General features: G+C 33.4%; 1 non-coding gene across 1 annotated transcript; it reads right to left on the reverse strand.

Moving 5' to 3' along the window:
* Positions 1-23,505: 23,505 nt before the first annotated feature.
* Positions 23,506-23,612, reverse strand: LOC120069062. The gene has a single exon (XR_005479432.1). It is a non-coding gene; the product is annotated as a small nucleolar RNA R71 (small nucleolar RNA).
* Positions 23,613-24,072: the final 460 nt, after the last annotated feature.

A 24,072-nucleotide genomic window follows, 5' to 3' on the forward strand; every position in this document is an offset into this window, starting at 1 on the left:
GTGTTGAGCACTCGAGTTTCCTCAGCGGAATCCAAGTATAAACTCCACTGAGTTTCCTGGTAAGTTCAGGGTCAAACTCAGGGACTTGTGAAAATAGATTGCGATGATAATCTTATGAAAACTTTGCAATAACCAAATAAACAAATAGCTGTTGAGGTTATTGTTTACAGTAATTAAAATATAAACAAATGCGGTGGAGTTTGAAAAGAGTTAAATAAATGGGAAATGCGATGAGTATGCGGTGAACGAGTTGAGAAGGGTTCCGGCTAACACTTCCTAGGATGCGTTCATGCTTTGCGATCATGTAACATGCATACAATAGTAAACCATCTCTCCATGCAAATGCTACGGCATCTAATGCTAGAACGCATGCGATATATGCGATAAGTCTATAAGACCTATACATAAGCCTCTATTCTTATTTATGCGATGACAGAATGACACACACACAAATAAGGCGACCATATAATATCATTCCTATTTCTAGGATGCATGCGATGCAAGTTGACAAACAGAGCTTATCTTTAAGTCCCTATCTCATGATTATGCAGTTCTAATCTTGCTCTCTCGAGTCTAGATTCTAACCTAACTCTCCCGAGTCCTAGGTTCTTTCTTCAGACTCTCTCTCGAGTAGCTCTAAAGGGATATTTGGCACAATATAACACAAGATAATCGCAAGCAATGAACTTCCTAGGTTATGTTAGCTTAGTTCTTCTCAACCCATTCGACTGGTTTAGCTACTCATGCGTGCTAAGAGAGTGAACAGATGTAGAAATAGGACTTCCATTGTATAAATATAAAGATGAAGTACAAAATATCAATGCAAATATAAAATAAAGATCCTGGAAGCAATCTCTTGCTATACAGGCTTTTACACTGTTTTTCTACTCGTGTTCAAAAGATAATCTCGCTCTCGCGAGAGTTAGCCTACTCTCTGTTTCTACACCTCAAGGTTATCTCTCGAGTTTCCCTGAGCGATCTTCGGTGTCATCACTCTTCTCTTGCTTCGCCTTAAAACGAAAGGAAAACTATGAACAAAGACGTGCGCTCCGAACGTATGAAATTTCGAACTGGTGGAACGGTGAACAACAATTGAACTCCTTTTCTGAAGGATGCCTCTGGTATTTATAGCACATCCAGGGTGAATGGCGGCTTCTCTCTCATGATTGCACAGATGGGACGGGTTTAATTCCCTAACTGATGCGCCGAATATTTGTCACTGAAATGCTGAATGTACTTATTATCGTTAGCGGCTATCAACTTAATTAAGATTTGACTGTCATCAGCTTTCTGTCCCATCGCGATTAATTAGCCTTTCATCCAGATGCGCCCACCATGTTGCGCCGACCAGGTTGCAGAATTATTTCTTGAGCAGATGTTTGCGAACACAATCACTGCAAAGCCTTGCAGTAATGCTGCGCTTGGCCAATGATTTCCTATGATCGCAATTCTTGCCTTGCGTCACCGCATATTCTGCATAAAAATACAAAAATCAACTATTCCTATGCGATGAACTCATGCAACCGCAATATTATGAAATTGATGCTTAATGGACGCAATTTAACATGTTTTATCAATGCAAGCCAACATTGTTTAAGAACTTAGCACTATGATAGCGTGCATTTCTGCCCGTTATCAGTTCGCATTGTGAGATCATTCTGTACTCCCTCGTGGCACCCTAGGATAGCCCCCCTTCGGTTGCATTTTGTGCAGTTGGTCGATATCAAGGTGAACTCCAGAAATGGATAGGGTCACTTTAGTTTTTGCCCCAATTTGATTTTTTCCCTTCGGATTGGTTGCTTGGGGCGAAACTCTAGGGCCTAAAATGGCGGGTCACACTTACGGGAAATTGTTAAGTAAGTTAATGATTTCTTGATCAAAGCAATGATGGGTAGTCGTTATAGGAGCAAGAGTTGTTCTGGTTTTAATTGCTGGTTGAGAATGTCTCAATTCAGAGGGGGAATAAATTAACCACCCTTGGGTGGCTTTCGTCCTAAACCTTTGAAATGTCATTGCGAAACTAGATGTCACACGGGGTTCATGTTAGTTTTGTTAAACCTTATTGGATGTTGTTTGTTTTTCAACTGGTATTTGCATAAAACCTAATGTAGGTCAATGTGTTTTTGCTTTCAGCAACATGTTTGATTTTCCATTTAATGTCTTTAGTTTGACTGTTTACATACAATGGAAAGAATCTTGTAAAACATATTTCGTGATAAATGACCTTGAGTTTGTCATGGTTGAGGAGTGTCCTCAAGTCCCGACCCTTGATGCATCGCGAAGTGTTGTAATGCATATGAGGTGTGCATGAAGTCTAATTCATTTGCCCGATTTCGCATATTGGCTAGCATACCTGATATTTTGGCCAAAAGGGCTGAGAACATGGTCATTGCACATGAGATCATGGACTCGTTGCAAGATTTATTTGAACGTCAGTTCTTACTTTTCGAGCAAAGGGATGGATGACAAAACCAGTAGTGTCATTTCCCAAGTTAAACTCCAGGAAGAGAAAGCAAGTGTTGCTGATTCTGTTAAAGTTCATAGAAGTGAAGTGTTCTCTGAAATGCAACTTGGAACTTATTTTATTGGGTTTTATGTCCTAAAACTCGTGATTTGTAAACAATAAAACTTATTCTGAAAATTCAATAAGTTGTTATTGAATAGATGTTTTGCATATTAGAAATCCAATAAACCTGATCCACTTTTATGTTTCCGCATAAAGTTCAAGTACTCGTGTAATAGTCAAGGGGCTTTTAGGTTTATTGGATTTCTAATAAGCAAAACATCTATTCCATAACAACTTATTAAATTTTCAGAATAAGTTCTATTGTTTACAAACCACGAGTTTTAGGACATAAAACCTAACAAAATAAGCTCCAAGTTGCATTTCAGAGAACACTTCACTTCTATGAACTTTAACAGAGTCAGTAACGAGTCCATGATCTCATGGGCCTAAAATGGCGAGTCCCAGTAGTTAACAAATGAGAGTTAATTCGGTGTAAAGAGTATAACTGATTGATCTCGAATCATTGGAGCCCATGATCTGTAGGTCCACTAGGTCCTCTTACTAGCTCACAAACGGATTAGCCTTAGAGTGGCGTGATAAGTTGATTTCAAACATTCAAAATAGAATTAAAGGAATTAGTAATTATATGTGATATAATTACACAGTTAATTTTGGAATTAAATGGCATTGGAGAATCAATTAATATTTAAATATGATATAAATATTAAATTCATGAATAAGAATTCATGATGATGGAATTGGTGTTATTTGTTATTTGATATTAAATTAATTAAAATTAATTAGATTTTTTAATTAATAATTATTAATTTTATTAAAAAAATTAATTTTAAATTAATTTTGTAAAATTAATAAAGAATTTCAATTTTAATTATGAATTAAAAAATGAAATCAAGTTTTTACTTTTAAAATTAAATTTCAAATTTAAAAAGAAAATGAGAAATAGGAAAATCCCACTAATCCCAAATGTGGGATTTTCCCACTAAGGAAGCAAGTTTCATATTCATATTTGCATTTTCAAATCCATCTCAAATTGCAAGTAGGTGTTGGATCTCATGGAGCAAATGAGTTTACATGATGATCATTCAATATAAACTTGAAATCTGAGTGGAAATGAGGCATGCAATCAGTTGTAATTTGCTGAGAAAGAGTACTTGAAGAACTGTTCTTCATATTGTCAAAACGAGAAACCTTGTCTCCTTATTCTCTTAATCCAAGCTTATTTTGAGTCCCACAACTCAATCCAAGACACCAAGAGGATAGTAGGGAAGGTCTTGTGGTGGTTCACGAACAGAAATAAAGGAGATTACAGCTGAAGATCGTGAATCAAAGGTACTTCAAAGGTTAGTGTTGAAACTCTGTTTGTAGTTTATGAGCATGCTTAGTTTGAAGCCAAATTTAATGAATTGGAATGCTTAATGATCCAGTTTTGCTTCCGCTTCTTGCTTCTCGAATCTAATACCTGTTAGCTTAACTAAATTCTTTTCATCTCAACATTGTGTGGGTAACTAAGTACCTTGAGGTACTTCCTAAGTTAGCTTCTTTGTTCAAAAGCCACATTTTTCTAAGTCCTAAGTCCCATTCAAACTAGCTTCCCTTCTACATCACAACAACTAAACTAGGTACCTTTAAGAAGAGTTTTCTCACATGAAGCATACTTACTTTCCCTTATGAATATCTTTTGCTCTTCGAGTACTACCCCCAAAACTACAGTACCTCATTCAGTTCATCAACCTTAAACTCCACAATACTAATCTTATCATATTAAACACTTTAGAGGTTTCAATAACTAAAAATTCCTCGAGATGCCTTATTCCCTTATGTAGTCCTCTTTTTTTTCTTTACAAGCACATTACCTGAAGAACCATAACACATATCTTATTCAAACCACCAATCCTCCGTACTCTAAATGTGATCATGTCGTAATAATCCTTTCAAAATCCTTCTTGAGACATTTGATTTAATATCTAGCAACCTTTACCAAAACTATAATCTCTTCCTCTTCCCCTTCCTATATCTAAAACAACTTTAATCTTGTCCCTAAGTATATGTCTTAGGCAAAGATTCCTTGTACTACCTCCAATCTCATTACCCATTACAAAACATAACATTGGTCCTTAACAAATTCTTGTCTAGACCATTTTATTCCTTGGCTTAAACATATACGTACTTTTATTTCTAAACGATCATAACTATACATAGTTCCATCACCCTTTAAGATCTTTAAACTGAAGTATATACATGTTCCTTTCTAACGATTCTTCCATGAGGTACACTAGTACTAAGTGACCGCATAATCCTTTTTCCCTTTGTAGCGTCACACCTGAATAATAAGCTTATAATAACTTCTATCGAGTCACTGACCCAATATTAGATCATAACTTGTGCATTTAAGCTAAACAAATAATTTAATGCACAACTATCATAAAACTTTTAATTGATAAGACTACCTGGCAATGACGAAGGATCTGTTACTGGGCTATAGAGACATTTTGGACTTACATTGTAAGTCAGTCTATAAAACCCAAAACATAGGCTCTGATACAAAATGTAACGATCCGACTTTCTAGGATTTATACTACATCGTTACTATATGCATGCATAAATCTCAAAACGACTCTCTCATAAATTTTAACTAAAATAAAAAAAAATTAAATAAAAAGCTTTTGTAAAATCTAAATAACTGAAAATATTCGATCGGGGTCCCCTGAAATAAAAATAAATTTCATGAAGCTTTATAAATAAAAATTTCAAATAATAGAACTCTAAGTTCAAACATCAAAATTGGAATTTAAAACATCAAAACATCAAAACATGAGTGGAAGCATCTCCATGGTCCTAATGGCATGATCACGGATTCCTTTTGTCATCCATTGGTGTGTCCCTATCCTACTTGAAAAACATAACATAATAAAGAATAAGTATAAAATACTCAGAAAGTAACACCGTTATCGGGGTCAAGCTAAGCATGTATGTCCAATAAATGCAACATTCTAGTGGGACATGCAAAAACCTCTATTTATCATGGATGGCTATCAAGTGAATAATTTAACCCGGCCTACCATTGATGAGATTTAATCACAAACCTCTGGTAAAATTTCGAAGGAGATCACTAACCCTAGTAAAGTCCCGAAGGAGATCACTAACCTCTAGTGAATCCCGAAGGAGACACTAACCTCTAGTGAATCCCGAAGAAGATACTAACTTCTAGCGAACCCGTGGGAAACACAAACCTCTAGTGAAATCTCGAAAGAGATCACTAACCTCTGGTAAAATCCCGAAGGAGATCACTAACCTTTGGTTAATCCAAAAGAAAATACAAACCTCCAGTGAAATCCGAAGGAGATCACAAACATCTAGTAGATACATGACTATGGGTAGGGACAATTATCACTAACATAAATGTCATGCATCATAAAACAAAGTTTCATACATGAATCATAACTTAAAGCTCATACATCTTCATACATGTCAAATAAGATCTAGTTCATGCTCGTACATTCTTGTAAAATATCTTATAAAACAAGATCATGCTCATACTTATCACATATTTCAAACAGGATAGTCATATCTTCATATTTCCTTTCTAATCAAGCATCATGATTAATACAATCTTAGAAGCATCAAAATTATCCTCAATTTTATTGTCCGGCATGAAGACGGTTCCAGTAGTACGATTACTTACCTTGAACTTGAGCTAGATAAAACTTTGCAATCAATCTACATCCATTATCTAATTCTCTAGGAATGCTTGTTGGGAAAAAAGTTGTCTTTATCAAATAACTAAATATCTTTAGAAACTTCTAAGAGGCATTTCTTCACCACGAAAAGGAGAGCGAGAAAGATAAGAAAAATGTGAAAGTAACCAGAATTTTTCTCTCTAATTGACCACCTTTTGGAATGAAGTGCATAATTGTATTTATAGAGGAAAAATAATCCTAATACGAAAATATTTGGGATTTCATAACTTGAAGTAATAGATTAATAAAAGTAGTAGATAGATTAAATTTTCTTTTTGAATATGACACTTTATCTAATTAGGAAATCTATTTTAAAAAATCAATAATTAAAGTAGTAGATAGATTAGATTTCTTTTTTGAACAAGACATTTTTAATTAATTTCGGAATCCATATTCTAAATGAATTAGAAATTTCACAATCTAATTAAATTAGAAAGTCCATAACCTAATTAATTTTAATTAAATCCAAATTTCTCTTATCAACTCAATTTAAATTAATTATCATCTCAAATTTTGATCCAAAATCCAAAATTAAAGAGGAAAAATTTAAAAGTATAATTTCCCCATTTCTTTTTTAAAGTTCAAATTGCTTTTAATTTCCAGAATTCTAATTCTTTTCATTTTCTTTATTTTCAAATGTTTACCCAAAATAATTTAAAAATTCTAAATCTCTTATCAAATTAGTCTCAAATCAATTAACTTCTCAAATTAACTTAATTGTGGCTCCAAACCAAAAATAAACGAAACATACAATATGATAGTTGAAATAAATTACATTCTTCCAAATATTTAATCAATTTATAATCACACTTTTTCCAAAGTAAATCAATCCAATTTTTTCTTAAATTGAATTAAATTTTAATTATTTCTAAATATCTTTTAAATTAATTATCTCGTCTTTCAAATTACTAATTTATCAAAAAATAATGTTCAAGTGATGGGCCACAAGTTCAACCGGCGGCGCAAATGACGAGGGGTGCTAAGGTCGGCTAGGGGAAAAATGCGTGAAGAAGAGGGTTTGTTTTCTTTTTCTTTTCGGTGCATGCTTATTGAGGGTTATATGTTTTTTTCTACTTAAACCTAATTCCCAATATGTGTGTATATATTAATAAATATAAATCCTTTTCCCTTTCCTTATTAAATTCCAAATTTCAAATTCTTCTTCTTTTCTTTCTTAATTATCAAATCTTTAATCAACTAAATTTCAATTTACTCATCGAAGCTTTTCAATTATCTCAATTTGATCCCAAATTCCTAAAATCAAAGGGACACTGAAACTTAATAATTAGAGATAATTAGCTTAAATTTTTCGAAAACTCGGGATGTTACATTTTCTCTATGTAAACCATAGCAACTTAGAAGAATGAGAAAAACATTCAAAAGAAAATTAGTAAAGCTTGCGACCAGCTATAGAATGAAAGTATGTTTGGTTTAACTTTTTAAGTGTTTAATTTTGAAAATAAGTCATTTCGAAAAAAAAAATGAAGTGTTTGGTAACCACTTAAAATAGCTTTTAGAACACTTTTAAAGTACATTTTATCTCGAGGTTTGCATTTGGTAGTGTTCTTAGTCCCTCCAATTTTTTCATTAATTACTAACAAAAAGATGAAGTTAGACCTTTGAGTGTAATTTGAATCCAAGGATGAAAAAAAAAAAAAAATACTAATATGAAACTCTAATCTTGTTTTATCAATAGAAAATGAAAATCGATAGGATTAAATAAGAATCTGTTTGGTAGAGAATTTGAAAACAAAAGATTCAATGAAAGCATTGTTGTATTTTATCTTTTTAAATATGTGTTTGTAGAAATTCAATTATAATTTAAACAATGGTTGAAAATGTGTTTGATACTATATTTATAAATCATAAACTAGTTGTAGTTACCACTAAATATTAGTTGAGAGTCGAGACTAAAGCATTATTGGTTTTTTTGTGAATATCTTTATGTTAAAAAAATTTGTATAATTATTATTTCATAATATTATATAATTCATAAAACATTACCTAATACATATTTTGATTTTTTTTAAAAGAAAAAAAAATTCTAAACGATTTTTTTTAATCAAAAAATTGAATTTATAACATGATATGTTGAATTCTTAAATGTTTTTGTTTTAAATTAATTTAACTTTGCATTTTAAAATTCAAAATTTGGATACAATAAAAAAAATGTTTATTTTCAAAATCTGTCAAACACATTTGTTGAACTCAATAAATCTAAAAGCATAAAATAAAATCTAAATTGCCAACTAAATAGTCTCTAAGTAATTTACATCTAAATTTTATGGAAGTATGCAACCGTCGATGTTATTTAAGCTAGAAAATGTGAGATTGCAACTCACGATGCACATTTTCACTTCTACAAAAACTAGTACAACCTTATTAAAAAGAACATAATTCAATATTCGATTGAAAGTTCAAATCCTCATACGTATCTTCTTGTCATAATAATAACGAGATTAAATAAATAATAGGACAGCCTCGTTGCAAGGTGGAGACAGAATTTCAAATTGCCGTTGGTTTTTGACTAAAGAAGCGCCATCGAAGTGGCGGCCATTAAAAACCAACCCATCTCCCATCACTCTCACCATCCGGTATCCACCTTCTTCTTTCTCACACGCTATTAAATTTTTATTCATATTTTAGAAAAAATATCCTTTTATACTCTAAATTTTTTAAGTTATATCAATTAAAATCTTAATTCTTTTCTAATAAAATACATATTAGAGTATTTGACCACAAACTTTATAATCGTTAAAACATATAGATGTCTGTTAAATTATATATACTTTCTCTCTGGTGATTAAAATCTTGAATTAATAATTGTACCAACTAAATCTTAATTTTTTTTTACAAGTGTATGGATTTATACTATTCGTTACATTCTATTTGAATAAACATCGGTAACCTTATAATTTTATCTATTAACAAGTATCCGTACATCAATCTAAAGAAATTCACACAATGCATGGAGGATTTTCAATAGCAATGTTAATAAAAGATCTAAATTGCTTCATTTATGATAAATAAGAGTTTAATGGATACAACTATAAGTCCAGGATGTTGAGATAAACACTATATTATTAAGATCAATCACCTCCTCTCGTATGAATCTAATAAGAAATTAGTCAAGTACAGTACACAAACAGTTTTAACATGGAAAAAACTCCTCAAAGTAAGGAGTGAAAAATCATGGACTAAAATAAAAATCTCCACCCTAATCAATAATAGGTTATATCATAAAATTATTCTAATATCATATTAGATCACTGATTAATCCAAAAATTTAAACATATGAATTATGCCAAATTCAATTATATCAAGGATATAAGATTTTAAAACTTTTCTTGAATCACATTATCCATTGAAGATTATACATTATATCAACACTATCTCTCACAACTCCATTGGACGCCAACCAGACATTTGGTGTGGTAGCAAGAAAATGGCCATCACAGCCATAGTTGACAATAGGGGAGAGAGAAAGTAGCGAGTTGGAAGAAATGTAATAAACTATTAATTTGTATTTTTTGGATGAGGAGGCAGGAGTTGTCTCTCTCGACTGAGTCTGACTCTCGTTGATTCTTAGACAATTATTACAAGGATAGGATCCATCTAAAATTTCTACCGACGAGGGTCCGCTTGGACTAGCTTGATTAAATTTGTTTTTCAAAAAATTTGTTTTTATTTAAATACTATAGTTGAAATGCTATTTTTAGTTGTTGCCAAATGCTTCAATTTTTTCAAAATCACTTATTTTTTAAATTAAACACTTGAAAATATACACTTCTATTTTGGTCTAATACTGCACATTATTTGATTTGTCATACGACGATAAACATACTTTTGGGTATGGATTGAAGAATACCCTCCATGGATGGATGCAGTTACTTTTAGAGATATGTTTTTATTAGAAATGGCGGGGCCCTCAAAATGACAAATAGTAAACCGTCAAGCCACAACGGTCAAGCGAAGAGCAAAACCTTCAAAACAATAACTCGTTATAGGCTAAGTCGCAGAGCTCACTCTCTTTAAGACGTTTCGCGGCTTTGCTCAACTGTGCAAGCATGTCTAAAAATTACCACGTCGTCCCCAGGATAAAACAACCAAATGAAAACCAATCGGAAGTGCATCGTTATCGACTGGAACATACACCCTTTCTATACTCACTGGTCGGAAAGCTAAGATGGAGGAGGAGAGGAAAATGAAGTGGGGAATAAAGAAATGAATCCTGTGTTACGAACTGCTGAAGGCCTCGCCTTTTATAGGCTTTCAGCGTCAAAGCGAGAAGAGCGCTCTGCCACATAACGTGCGTGGAGGTACGGACGGACCGTTTCTCCCTTTTTTCAGTTAAAAAAAATAATAATAAAAATAAAAAATAAATAAATATTTTTTATTAAAAATAATCATCACATACACGCGCGTCTCGCCACGCTCGATCGGACGACGGCGCGCGTGTGGGATGTCCATCGAACCCACATTGGTCCAAACCCAATGTGGAATTCTCCAACCAAAAAAGTTGGTTGTCTCTCATTTTGAAAGTTCAATTTTTACCCAACAATTTTCATTGTAATTTTGCTTTTATCGTTTGTTTTTACCCTAGACAAAGGTTTAAAGGTACAGTTTTTTTAGTTATAAACTGTTGAGTAAAAGGTGAATTTGAAGAGCTTCAAGATTAATGATGTAACTATTTCTTGAAGACCCTCAATGAAGGTTTTCATGATTGATCTGTTTTCTCCTCTCTTATTCTCTCTAGGGGAGGAAATGGATTCTTTTTGTGCATTTGAAATTCGAAAGATTTTAGAGGGAAATTTTGCATGAGATCTGAAATTGAAGAGGAAAATGTTAGAATAACTTCACTTTCGTGCTATATAGAATACATGTAAGACATTCAGTATAGTCTACATAAACGTTTGAAAATTTAGAGTCTATTTGATGAGTCTGTTTGATACTGTTCTCATTTCCTGTTTCTGTTTCTCATTTTTCAAGAAACTGACTTGTTTGATAATTATTCACATTTCTTATTTCAAAAATTTGAGGAACATTCTTAAAAAATGGACAAATTTTGAGAAACTATAAAAAGTAGGTTCTCTTTGTTCGGTTTCGTCTTATATTAAATCGTTTCTTTTATATAACAAAAGGCACCCTTGGCTTATTCCTAGTTTTGCATGTGAATAATTTCCTTCCAACATTGTTATATGTTCAAATCCTAAGATGGAGACTTTATTTTCTTTTCTTTTATATTTATTTCCATCTTTCATATTTTATTTATTAATTTTATATTTACAAAAAAAAAAAAATGTTATATTTATATTCTATTTTGATTTTGAATTTTAAAATTCTCAATTATTTAAATTTATATATTATTTNTTTCTTTTATATTTATTTCCATCTTTCATATTTTATTTATTAATTTTATATTTACAAAAAAAAAAAATCTGTTATATTGATATTCTATTTTAAATTTGACTTTTAAAATTCTCCATTATTTAGATTTATATATTATTTTAATTTTCAATATGTATGTTAATTTTGTTTATATTTCAAATTTCAACTCTTGAGGCACTTGTATTTATTCTTTATTTTCTTTATATTTATTTACATCTTTTATATTTTTTTTTATTAATTTCACTATTTACAAAAATAATTTTCTTATATTTACATTTTATTTTAATTTGAATTTTAAAATTCTCCAATATTTATATTTATATATTAATTTAATTTTCAACATATATACTATTTTTTTTATATTTCAATTTTTTATTATTAAATTTTGTAAATATGCATGTTTATATATTATCTTAATTCTAATATTATAGTATACCTGAAATTGAGTAGAGTTTTATAACATATATAAATTTTATCAACTAAGACATTCATTTAACTAAACTTTAATATTTTACAACCATGACATTTACATAATGGTATAATTAAGTTAGATTTGACTGGACATCATTTAAGACAAATGACTCAAGTTAGAGATGATAATTGTACGACCCGACCTTTCGAATACGCAGACAAGAGCCGTTACGACATAATGCACATTTTCATTCAAAATTTTGATCCTCGTAAATTCAGTGAAAACACGAATGACTATTTAAAACCAAAATATTAATTTGATAAATAAATCAAATAAGCAACACATTTAATTGGGATCTCAAAAAAACATTTAATAATAATAGTAATATTTCAAAATAAAACAATAAAACATGTCATCTGTCTACAAACTCGAGTAAAAAAAAACTAAATAAATAAAAAAATAAAACATGTGTGGAAGCGTTTTCTAATGTCCCCATATGGCTCTATCACGGGTCCTTCTCGTTATTCACCATCTGGCTCTTGTACTCACCTGAAAAACATAAAGTAAGAAACGGTGAGTATACCCCACCACCAGGGTCAGGCTATGCATTAATATCCTATAAATGCGAACATGTAGGTGAGACACACACATAATAATTAATCACCATCAAGTGGCGGACTAGTGAGCGGTTTAACCCGCCCTAATATATATAATAGTTTTATTTAAATTAAAATTAATTTATTAATTATTTTGATTTTAATTTTTGAATTAATGGGAGGGAAATAACTTCTTTCCCCTAATTTCTCTAAACTTACTACATGTAACGGTGGTAGTTATGAGATTTGCTTCTTTTTCACAAAATTTCATTGGAAGACGGAACAATTTTTGCAAGAAAATTTTCTCCCAGAAAAACACATCTTCTCAAAATCCTTTTTCCCCCTCTTCTAAAAAATAATAGAGCCCACAAAACTCCTATGATTCTCATTCCAGAGAATATAGAAGGCTCCAATATTAGGATTTCGAGTATGTTGCAGTTCGTGATCGATTCTGGAGAAAAGGAATTACGTAAAGAAGTTTGATCTTCAAGGGTAAGCTTTCCCAATCCTTTTCTCAATTCTTATTGGCATGTTGTAAATTTGGAGTTGAATGCATATTTTTTTTTATTTGAATCTATAAAATTCTGTATTCTTAAGAAATTGGAATTTGAGACCGATCTCCGCTTTCGCACTGGACCTTCACCAGTTCCTTCAATTGGTATCAGAATAGTGGTTTTGGTCCCAATTTTTCTAATTTTTTTTCAAAATTAATTTTACAAATTTATGTGGATTTATGCATTATGTATTTATTCATGATTGATGAATGTATGGAATGAATGGTTTGTGATTATTGGATAATTTCAGGATTGGACTCTTATTTTACAAGAGTTGACTTGTAAGGGCCCATGTTTTAAGCATAATTATTTGTTATAGAGTCTGTATTTGTTCTATGTTGAGTCATTCATGATTGTTCAAGTGGAAATCTGGAGAAAACGAGGCAAAAACGGAGAAATTTTGAAGGGCACAACTGTATAGTGGCTACTATACAGTAGCGTTGCAACGTTGTGCCCTAGCGTTACAGTGCTGCAATCAGGCAAACGGAGTGTTCTATCTATAGCGTTGCAATGCTAGGTCACAGTGTTGCAATGCTACGAGACAAAAAGAACAAACCGATTCACGCCTGTTCAGCTCGTAACTCAGTTGGTTTGTGTCCGATTCGATTGGTTTGAGTGGTTCATGACTGGTTCGGGTGCTGGGTGGTCCAGTTTGTGCGGTTCAAGACGCCGACTTCGCTTGTTTTGAACTGGTTAACCATTATTGCTATAATAGATAGTTATTTTTTATTAACTAAATTAATACAAGTATTATATTAATTTAATTAATAGTTTAGGAGTCCAATCCCGGTCCAATGATTGATGCATTTGATGTATGATTTTTTTTTTTTTTAATTTTATATATGTTATAATGTATGTCATATAGTAAAATCCCACCATAGATTATGCATTATTCATGCCTCATTTATATTATAAATATTATAATATACAGTTGCATGATTTAATTTTATAACATGCTTATGCATCCTATAATATAAGTGTTCTAGTATATGTTTGTATGCATTAATAACATAGGCATGCATCATTTATATTATAAGTGTTGTAATATATAGTTGAATGTATGTATGGATGTCTGTTATTATTTATATCATTACTTTATTATATAAGTGTTATATATGGTTAGTAATGAAATGGAATTGCATGAAGCATGACACTACTTTAGGTAATTTAATGATTGTTATATTTTTACTAAGTGTATCAATGAATGTAATTCTATGGTTTTAATTTATTTCATTTATTTTATAAATATTATAATTAAATAAAATTTGAAATGAAAATCAATAATTCAGATTGTATGCAACCCTTAGGTTAAAATCTTTTTTTTTTGTTTAAAATGGTATTAAAATATGATTGACAAAGACCTACGTTCATATTTCTAATAAGATTAGAAATTAAGTTTAGTCTTTTATTCAGTTTAATAATTACTTAATTAAAAGATTAATTTTGTAGCAAATGTGTCTATAGGGACCTTTTCTCTAAGGCTAGTTCTATCTAGGTTAGGATATTTAAGTTGACAGAAACTAACACCCCTACCTGGGAACTTACCTAGAAAGATGAATTAGATAAATTTGCTACAAGCATGCAATAGTTGATTAAGGTTTATTAAAATGTTTAATAAACATTAGTCAAAGTTGTTTAACCATCCAAAGTAAGTGTTACTTTTGGAAAAATTAAACAATCACTTAGTTAAAATCAGTAGTTGGATTTTCCTAAGTTAAATAACCCTAGGTAAAACACTCAGTGGGAGGAAAATGAGGTATATGATACTTCATTTTACCTTTTCATGTTTCTCCCTAAAAGTTCACACCGTGAGATTTATACTCAACCTTGAGGCACCTTTGCTTGTGTCTCCCCATGGATGGTGTTTGTATAGGTCAATATCAAAGTGAATGGAGAGAGCTTTTATAGTAAGTGGGAGCGAGACATGTGCCAACACATATCGCGATCCCTCTCATTAGTTTGTAGTAAAGTTTCATGCTCGGCCTCAAGGCACCTTTGCTTGTGTCTCCTTACAGATGGCATTTGCATGATTCTTTACCTAAAACTCTAGAAATTGATAGGGTTGCTTTAGTTGTTTCCCCAGTTGGTTTATTCCTATGGTTGGCTCATTGGGAGCCGAACTCTAGAATCTAAAATGAGGGGTTACTCTTACAAAAAAATGTTAAGTGATTTAACAATTTCTGGACCGAATAATGGTGACTTATAGTTACAATAACAAGGAGTTGTTCTGTCTATTGGTTGAGATAGTCTCATTTCAGTGAAAGGGCACCTGATCACCCTACGGTGGCTTTTGTCCTATCTCACTGAAACATCATTGCAAAATAGATGTCATTTAGAGTGCATTACATTATTTTGCTAAATTTGATTGGTTTTTGTAAATGGGTTAATGCATAGATTACTAATATAAATAAATTGTATGGTTTCAGTAAACTACATTATGACTTTCGCGATACTAAACTTACTCGTTGCCGATAAATACTACGTGGAAAAGCTCAATCAACACAATTTTAATCATCGATGACCTTAGATTTCTCCTTATGGAGGATTGTTCTTCTGTACCAGCTCAAAACGCCACTCAAAACATTCTAGAGGCATATGAGCGATGGGTACAATTTTAGGCAAATGATAGGGCCTAAGTGTATATCTTGGCTAGCCTTTCTAAAGTCTTGGCTAAGAAGCATGAGCCCATGATCACTTCTCGTGAGATCATGGAGTCCCTGCGTGTTGGGTTGTATGTCTTAAAACTTACAGTTTGTAAAGGTAAACATTTTTTATTATCAATAAAGATGTTAACCATAATTTCTTCAATAAAGTTGTTATTGAATTTTGTCAATTGCACTTGTAAAGACTAAGTCTAATAAACTAAGATCCATGGCTATTATATGAATACTTGAACTTTATATGGAGACATAAAGATAGATCAAGTTCGAGTAAATAGCAAAAACGGTCTATAGTATACGAATAAGGTTGGGTGCCTTATTCTGGTAACACTATTGGATGTAACCCACTCTGTAGTTGTTACAATTTGTTGTAAAGTGCTACAAAGAAGTGATCCTGATTTGTTCACGTACTGACATGAGGAGTGGGGGCGTCCTATACAATGAGTTTGTGTAAGATCAGACCAAGAAATAAGTCACTCTTACTTTATAACGCTTTTTACTGTTTAAGACTGACTATTTCTCTTAGATGATCTAGGTGACTTGATCTTAATTCTGAGTTAACTATGAACTCTTGTTTATTCGGGATTATCCTTAGATTTGCATAGGTGAGGGTTCCTCAATAAGCCTCCCATTTCAGGGGTAAGACCGGGCAGATAACTGGGGACATAGGGTGCAACATTGAATTCGCTCCTACCCGATTAAGGGATCGGAGGAATGTTGTTCACTTAAGTGTTGAATCTAAGTCTTAAACAAAGGGCCCCACCCTCTCATTGGCTTGAGAGGGATCCAATTTAGTGATTGGATCATAAACCAATTGTTCATTAGAGGATCAGTGGAACATAAGGAGCAAGATGTAATTTCGGGAGTAAAACAACATATTGACCTAGTCGTTATTACAAACAATCTATGAAGGGTCAACTTACTTATTATAGTTAAATCAAGTGGACACAAATATATCTACAATGAGAAGAGTGTAAATATCGAGCTATAGTGGTGTGACTCGGTAATTAACGAATATTGATTAATTCGGTCTAAAGAATTTTAGCCAATTAATCTTAAATCGTTGCAGCTCATGATCTGTAGGTCCATAAGATCCCTCTACTAGCTCGTAAAACATGAATACATTAAATTAGTAAATTGAATGAATTTGAACTGATTTCAATTTGAAGTGTTTAAATTGCAAGTTAGGGTTTGATTTTGAATTGTTCAAATTCAAATTAAGGTTTGAATAATTATATTCGATATAATTAAACGTCTAAATTGTCAAAATTAAATAAAATTGGAGTGTTTATAATATTTAAATATTGATTTAAATATTAATTACATGAATATAATTCATATTCAAAATTAGGTGTTTGATTAATTTAATATTTGATATTAAATTAGTATTTAATTAATTAAAATCAAAATTTATTTTCTATTTATTCAATTTCAGAAATTGATTTTTTTTAATTTAATTGATTTTTAATTAATTAAATTAGAAAATGAAAAATGAAAATTATAGTGGAGATTTCCAATTTATGGAAATCTTGAAGTGTTTAAACCAAACACTTACCTAGCCTACTTAATCTTGGACTTGGATGTGGCATCGACTCTTTCCATCTGCACTTGCATGAAAGGTTTTGATAAAAACCTCTGAATTTCTCAGATTTGAGTAGTTCTTCGCTGCTAAGAAATTAATTTCTGCAAAAAACTTTCTTCTCTCTCAAGCTCACTCGAATTCCCATCATAATTCACTTCAATCTCTCAAGCTCACTGCTAAGAATTCATGAAGAGCAGCCTGGAATTGGAAGAATTCTTCAAAGACATGTTTTTCATGAAACCCTCTTCTAAAAATTTGATTTTTCATGCTTTTAGAACTCAAATTAAATGTAATTAGAGTGCTTATTGATTCTAATTACTTCCGTTGCATGTTTCTACATTGTATCACAGCGGGGGATGTTCGGACAACCGTCTAGACAAATCAGGCATGACACTCTAAAATACATCTTCAGTGCCCGTATGCAAGAAGAGACATTTGTTAGAGAACACATTCTCAACATGATGCTCCACTTCAACGTGGTGAAGATGAATGGGTCTGTCATCGATGAGGTTAGTCAGGCTAGTTTTATCTTGGAATCTTTGCCTAAAAGTTTCATACAATTCCGTAGCAATGTTGTTATGAACAGGATTGACTACAACCTGACTACTTTGCTCAATGAGCTATAGAATTTCCAGTTCTTGATGTAAAGTAAGGAACAAAAGGGAGAGGCAAATATTGTCTCATCCTTAAAGAAATTCTACAGAGGATCGTCCTCTAAAACTAAATTTGTGCCTTTTTCTTCCAGCACCAAAAAGTAGAAGAAGAAGAAAGGTGGAAAGGGGAAAGCTAACCTACCAGCTGCTGCACAGAAGGGCAAGGAGACCAGGACTGCAAAGGGAATCTGTTTCATTTTGATCATGAAGGACATTGGAAGAGGAACTGCCCCCAAATACTTGGCAGAAAAGAAGAAGGCCAATCAAGGTAAGTGTGATTTACTAGTATTGGAGACTTGTTTAGTGGAGAATAATGATTTAGTCTAGGTAATTGATTCAATCGCCACTAACATTGTTTGTTCTTCATTTCAGGGAATTAGTTCCTAGCGACAACTGGAAGTTGGGGAGATGACAATGTCTGTTGGAACTGGATACGTCATTTCAGCTATGGCAGTGGGAGGGCATCAACTCTACTTATAGAAATTTTATGTTGTATTAGATAATGTATATATGGTTCCAGGCTTGAAAAGGAACCTGATTTCTATAAAATGTCTTCTTGAACAACATTGTTCTCTAAATTTTCAAGTAAATAAAGTGGTTTGTTTACAAGAATGAAGTATTAATTTGTTGTGCCAATCTTGAAGATAATTTATATGTGCTAAGACCGTTAGCAATTAAAGCTCTCCTAAACATTGAAACATTTAAAACTACAGTAACTCAAAATAAAAGACTTAAAATTTCTCCTAAAAAAAAGTCCGTCTTTGGCATCTAAGATTAGGACACATTAATCTCAATAAGATCGAAAGATTGGTTAAGAATGGACTTCTAAACGAGTTAGAATAAAACTCTTTATCTGTGTGTGAATTATGCCTTGAAGGAAAAATGACTAAAAGATCTTTTACTGGAAAAGGTCATAGGGCCAAAGAACTCTTAGGGCTTGTACATTCAAACCTCTGTGGCTCGATGAATGTTGGAGCAAGATAAGGGTTCAAATATTTCATCACTTTTACTGCTGATTATTTAAGATATGGGTATGAATATTTAATGCAACAAAAGTTTGAAGTTTTTGAAAAGTTTAAAGAGTTTAAGACTGAAGTTTAAAATGCATTAAATAAAACAATTAAGACATTTCGATTCGATTGGGGTGGAGAGTTTTTGGATCTTACATTCTAAAACTATTTGATAGAACATGGAATTGTATCCCAACTCTTAGCACTTGGTACACTCAACAGAATGGTGTATCATAAAGGAGAAATCGAACTCTATTGGACATGGTTTGGTCTATGATGAGTTATGCTTCTATACTGGACCCATTTTAGGGTTATGCAATACAAATTGCAACTTATATTTTGAATTGTGTTCCTTCTTAGAGTGTTACGAGAATACCTTTGGAATTATGGAATGGTCATAAAGGTAGTTTACGCCCCATTTTAGGATCCGAGGTTGCCCAACACATGTGCTTGAGACAAATCTTAAAAAACTGGAACCTTGTTCAAAATTGTGCCTATTTATAGGCTATTCTAAAGGAAAAAGAGGTGGCTACTTCTAAGATCCTAAAGAAAATAAAGTTTTTGAGTCCACAAATGCTACATTTCTAGAAGAGGACCACGTGAGGGAGCATAAGCCCCGCAGTAAGATTGTGTTGAATGAATTTTCCAAGGAAATGACTGAACCTTCAACAAGAGTTGTTGAAGAACCCAACACCTCAACAAGAGTTGTTGAAGTTGGTTCATCTAGTAGATCATGTCCACCTCAAGTGTTGAGGGAACCTCGATGTAGTGGGAGGGTTGTGAACCTGCCTGTCCGTTATATGGGTTTAATAGAAATCCTAGCTATGGTAGTTGATGGAGATGTTGAGGATCCATTGTCTTACAAGAAGGCAATGGAGGATGTTGACAAAGATGAGTGGATCAAAGCTATGGATCTCTAAATGGAGTTTATGTACTAAAATTCTGTTTGGGATCTTGTAGATTAAATTGATGATGTTAATGAAGGAACTCTTAATGAAGAATTCCATGAGAACGTTCGGATCGCTCCAATTTCACCATGACCGAAATACACCATATACATTCAAACGCATAGTTATGCAAAAAAATAGTAATTAACGGCATGCTTTGAACGAAAGATAATAAGGGAGAGATTCTCATACTAGTTGAAGACGCTCTTCAAACTATGGAACTCAATGGAGTGAAAGACCTCTACTCGATCAACAAACGATTAGCAGATGTGTCGGCTGCAGTAGCACGAACAACCGTAAATAAAAGAACACAGCGGGTACAACACCATTAGACAGGAGCCCTAGGTATTCTCGAAGTGAGAACCCAAAGCGTAGTCTTTGGTGAGTTTGATAGAGGTAGGAGGAAGAACTGATTGTGTAGACGATAAGCAAGTGAGAGAGAATATGAAGCTATCGCATAGCTAGATGCTTATCGCTTAGAAGAAACTACACGATCGTCTAGGTTTTACTGAACGATCATTTAGGAAAAAGTAGACGATCGTTTAGCAAATCATTTAGGACAAAGTAGACGATTGTTTAGCAAACACGACACACTATATGATCATTTAGGAAAGCTATCCGATCGTTTAAGAACTAACGTGCGATCGTTTAGGCACGAGGTATGCAATCGTTTAGGCGCTGAGCGACTATCGTATAGACTCTCGACTTATGCGATCGTTTACGTTTCCATACAAACACAAAACCTTCCGATATTTTAGTAACCTTTCAAAATGAAACAAAATTTCGTTTTTATTCTTCGGTTACAATAACCAACGCGGTTTTCCCACTAACGCATGTCCGAGAGACTTTTTAGGTTAATTATCATATAATTAACCAATTAAATTATTAATAAATATAATCATATTATATTTTTACCCTATAGTTTGATATCATATATCTACTATAGTAATTTCTCCTCTACTTGATATAAATCATATTTATATATAATTTCCTCCAAAAAAATGTATTTCATACATTTAGCCAATTATATCATATATAAATAACCAGTCCAATTATATCATATATAATCTAACTTCCTCTTGTCAATTTGAACATTTAAAATTAACCCAAATACTAATTTTCGATTTTATCCAAGCTATTGATAACGGGCAGAAATGCACGTTATTACAGTGCTAAGTTATTAAACAATGCGAGTTTGCATTGATAAAATATATAAGATTGCGTCCAAAAAGTATTAAGTTTGTAACATTGTGGTCGCATGCGTTCATCGCATAAAAACAGTTAACTTTTGTCTTTTTATGCAGAATATGCGTTGACGCAAAGCGTAAAATGCGATCACAAGAAATCAACGGTTGAATGCAGTGTTACCGCAAGGCCTTGCGTTGATTTGCGCTCGCAAGTATCTACTCAAGAAGGATTGCCACATAGAGCCGGTGCAACTTGGTGGGCACACCTGGGTGAAAAGCATAATTAATCACGATGGGACAGAAAGCTAATGATGGTCGGAGTCTGAATTAAGTGACAAGCCACTAACGGTCTACTGTAGCATGTACACTTAAACTTTTCGGTGATAAATATTGGCGGCATCAGATAGAGAATTACTACCATCCCATAGGTGCAATCATAAGAGAGAAGACGCTTTTTCACCCCGAAGGCTCTATAAATATCGAAGGCAAACCTTCAGTGAAGGAGTTCAGATAGTTTAGAGAATTTTCCTTAGATAGAATACCCTTGTTCATAGTTTTCCTTTTTTTATTTAGAAGATGGGAGCGGAGAGAAGGAAGAGATGCCGGAAGATCACTTAGGGCAACTCGAGAGAGAACCAGAGGCGTGGAAAAGCAGAAAGTGGGACAGATTCTCGGCGAGAGCGAGATTATCTTTTGAACAGAGTAGAAAAGACAGTGTAAAAAGCCTTGGGAAGCAAGAGATTGCTACCAGGCTCTTTATCTCTCATCTTGCATTGTTATTTGTATTTCAACTCTATATCTATACAATGAATTTCTTTATCTACATTTGTTTACCTCTCTTAAAAGCTCGCATGAGTAGCTAAATTTATTGAATGGGTTGAGAAGAACTAAGCTAACATGACCTAGGACCTTCAGTGCATGCGATTATCTTGTTTTATATTTGTCCCAACACCCTTTAGAGCTACTCGAGAGATAGTCTAAAGAAAAGAACCAAAGACTTGAGAGAGCTAGGTTAGAATCTAGGACTCGAGAGAGCAAGATTAGTCTGCATAAGCGAGAGATAGGGACTTAGATATAAGCTCTATTTGCCAACTTGTATCGCATGCACACTAGAATAGGTTATAATTATGTGGTCGCTTATTTGTGTGTGTCATTTTTCTCGCATAAATAAGAATAGAGGCTTATGTGTAGGTCCTATAGACTCATCGCATATATCGCATGCATTCTAGTATTAGAAGCCGTAGCATTTGCGTCGAGAGATGATTTGCTATTGTATGCGTGTTGCATGGTCGCAAACATGAACACATCCTAGGAAGTGTTAGTCGAACCCTTTCTCAACCCGTTCACCGCATGCTCATCACATCTTCCGTATCATCAACTTTTTTCGTAACTTTGCCGCAATTGTTTATTTTATCACCGCAAACAACAACCCTAAACAACTATTTTAATTATTGGTTACCGCAAAGTCTTCTAGAAAATTATCACCACATATCGTTTTCCCTAGTCCCTGAGTTCGACCTTGGACTTACTAGGAACTCAGTGGAATTTATACTTGGATTCTGCTGAGAAAACTTGTTTCTCAACGCATTTCCATCACCGCATTTCATTCCATTATTTCACCTTATAAAATAACGCATCAAGTTTTTGGCACCATTGCCGGGGACTTCGGCAATTCAGTGTACTAATGATAATTTTTCTGATTTCTTTGCAGCTCTCAATCTCTGGCGAATTACAACCTGGAGATTGAAATAACATTTTAATGACGATTAAAAGACAACCGGCAACAAGAAGACAGAACCCCAAGAATGGCGGAACAACTGGAAGAAAGGGCTGCAAACGCAAACAATATAATGGCCAACCCCATCCTTCTGGCGAATGACCAAAATAGACCCATTCGGGACTATGCATTGCCTAATCTCTACGATTTCTCTCTAGGAATCATGAGGCTAGCACTAGATTGATCGAGGTTTGAAATGAAACCGGTAATGCTGCAGATGATCTAGACTGTTGGGCAGTTTGGAGGGAGGCGTGGCGAAGACCCGCACGCCCACCTCCGGAGCTTCATAGAAATCTGCAACACTTTTGTGTTCCCGAATATCTCCACCATGGAAATTCGACTCACGTTGTTCCCATTTTCCTTATGCGATCAAGCAAGAAAATGGGAATATTCTCTCGAACCGGGAGAGATAACTTCGTGGGAACAAGTCGTGGAAAAGTTCATGAAGAAATATTTCCCACCAACCGAGAATGTCAGGAGAAGAAGATTAATAACAAATTTTGAACAAGAAACTGACGAATCGCTCAGCGATGCCTGGGCGAGGTTTAAGAGGTTGGTAAGAGACTGTCCACATAACGGCTTACCAGACTGCTTGCAGATGGAGATTTTTTACCAAGGACTGAACCCTGCTTCGTAGACCACTTAGCCACTGCCAGATGCAGTAGCACTGATGGTCTGCTTAACAAACATATGAGAGGCCAAAAATATACTTGATCGCATTTCAAAAATCACGAGGACTGACGGGAAAGCGATAAAGATTAAGAATAAAAGATAGTGACGTGAACAACGGGGCCCATCGCATCCCTACAGAATCAATTGACTGCGATGAATGAGTTTGAAATCAAGGCATCAAAATTAATAGTCGATGAGCGAAAAGGTGCCCGCAATTGCTCAAACGACCACAGTGTGTCATCGCGGAGAAATGCTCATCCAATGAAGAAATGCCCAGAAAATCCGTAGTCTGTATGCTTCATAAAGAATAATCCCTATTCCAAAACATCACCCCGGTGGAGAACCAACCCAAATTTCGCGTGAAAAATCA

This window comes from Benincasa hispida, unplaced genomic scaffold, assembly GCF_009727055.1.
Source record: "Benincasa hispida cultivar B227 unplaced genomic scaffold, ASM972705v1 Contig189, whole genome shotgun sequence".
NCBI lineage: Eukaryota > Viridiplantae > Streptophyta > Magnoliopsida > Cucurbitales > Cucurbitaceae > Benincasa > Benincasa hispida.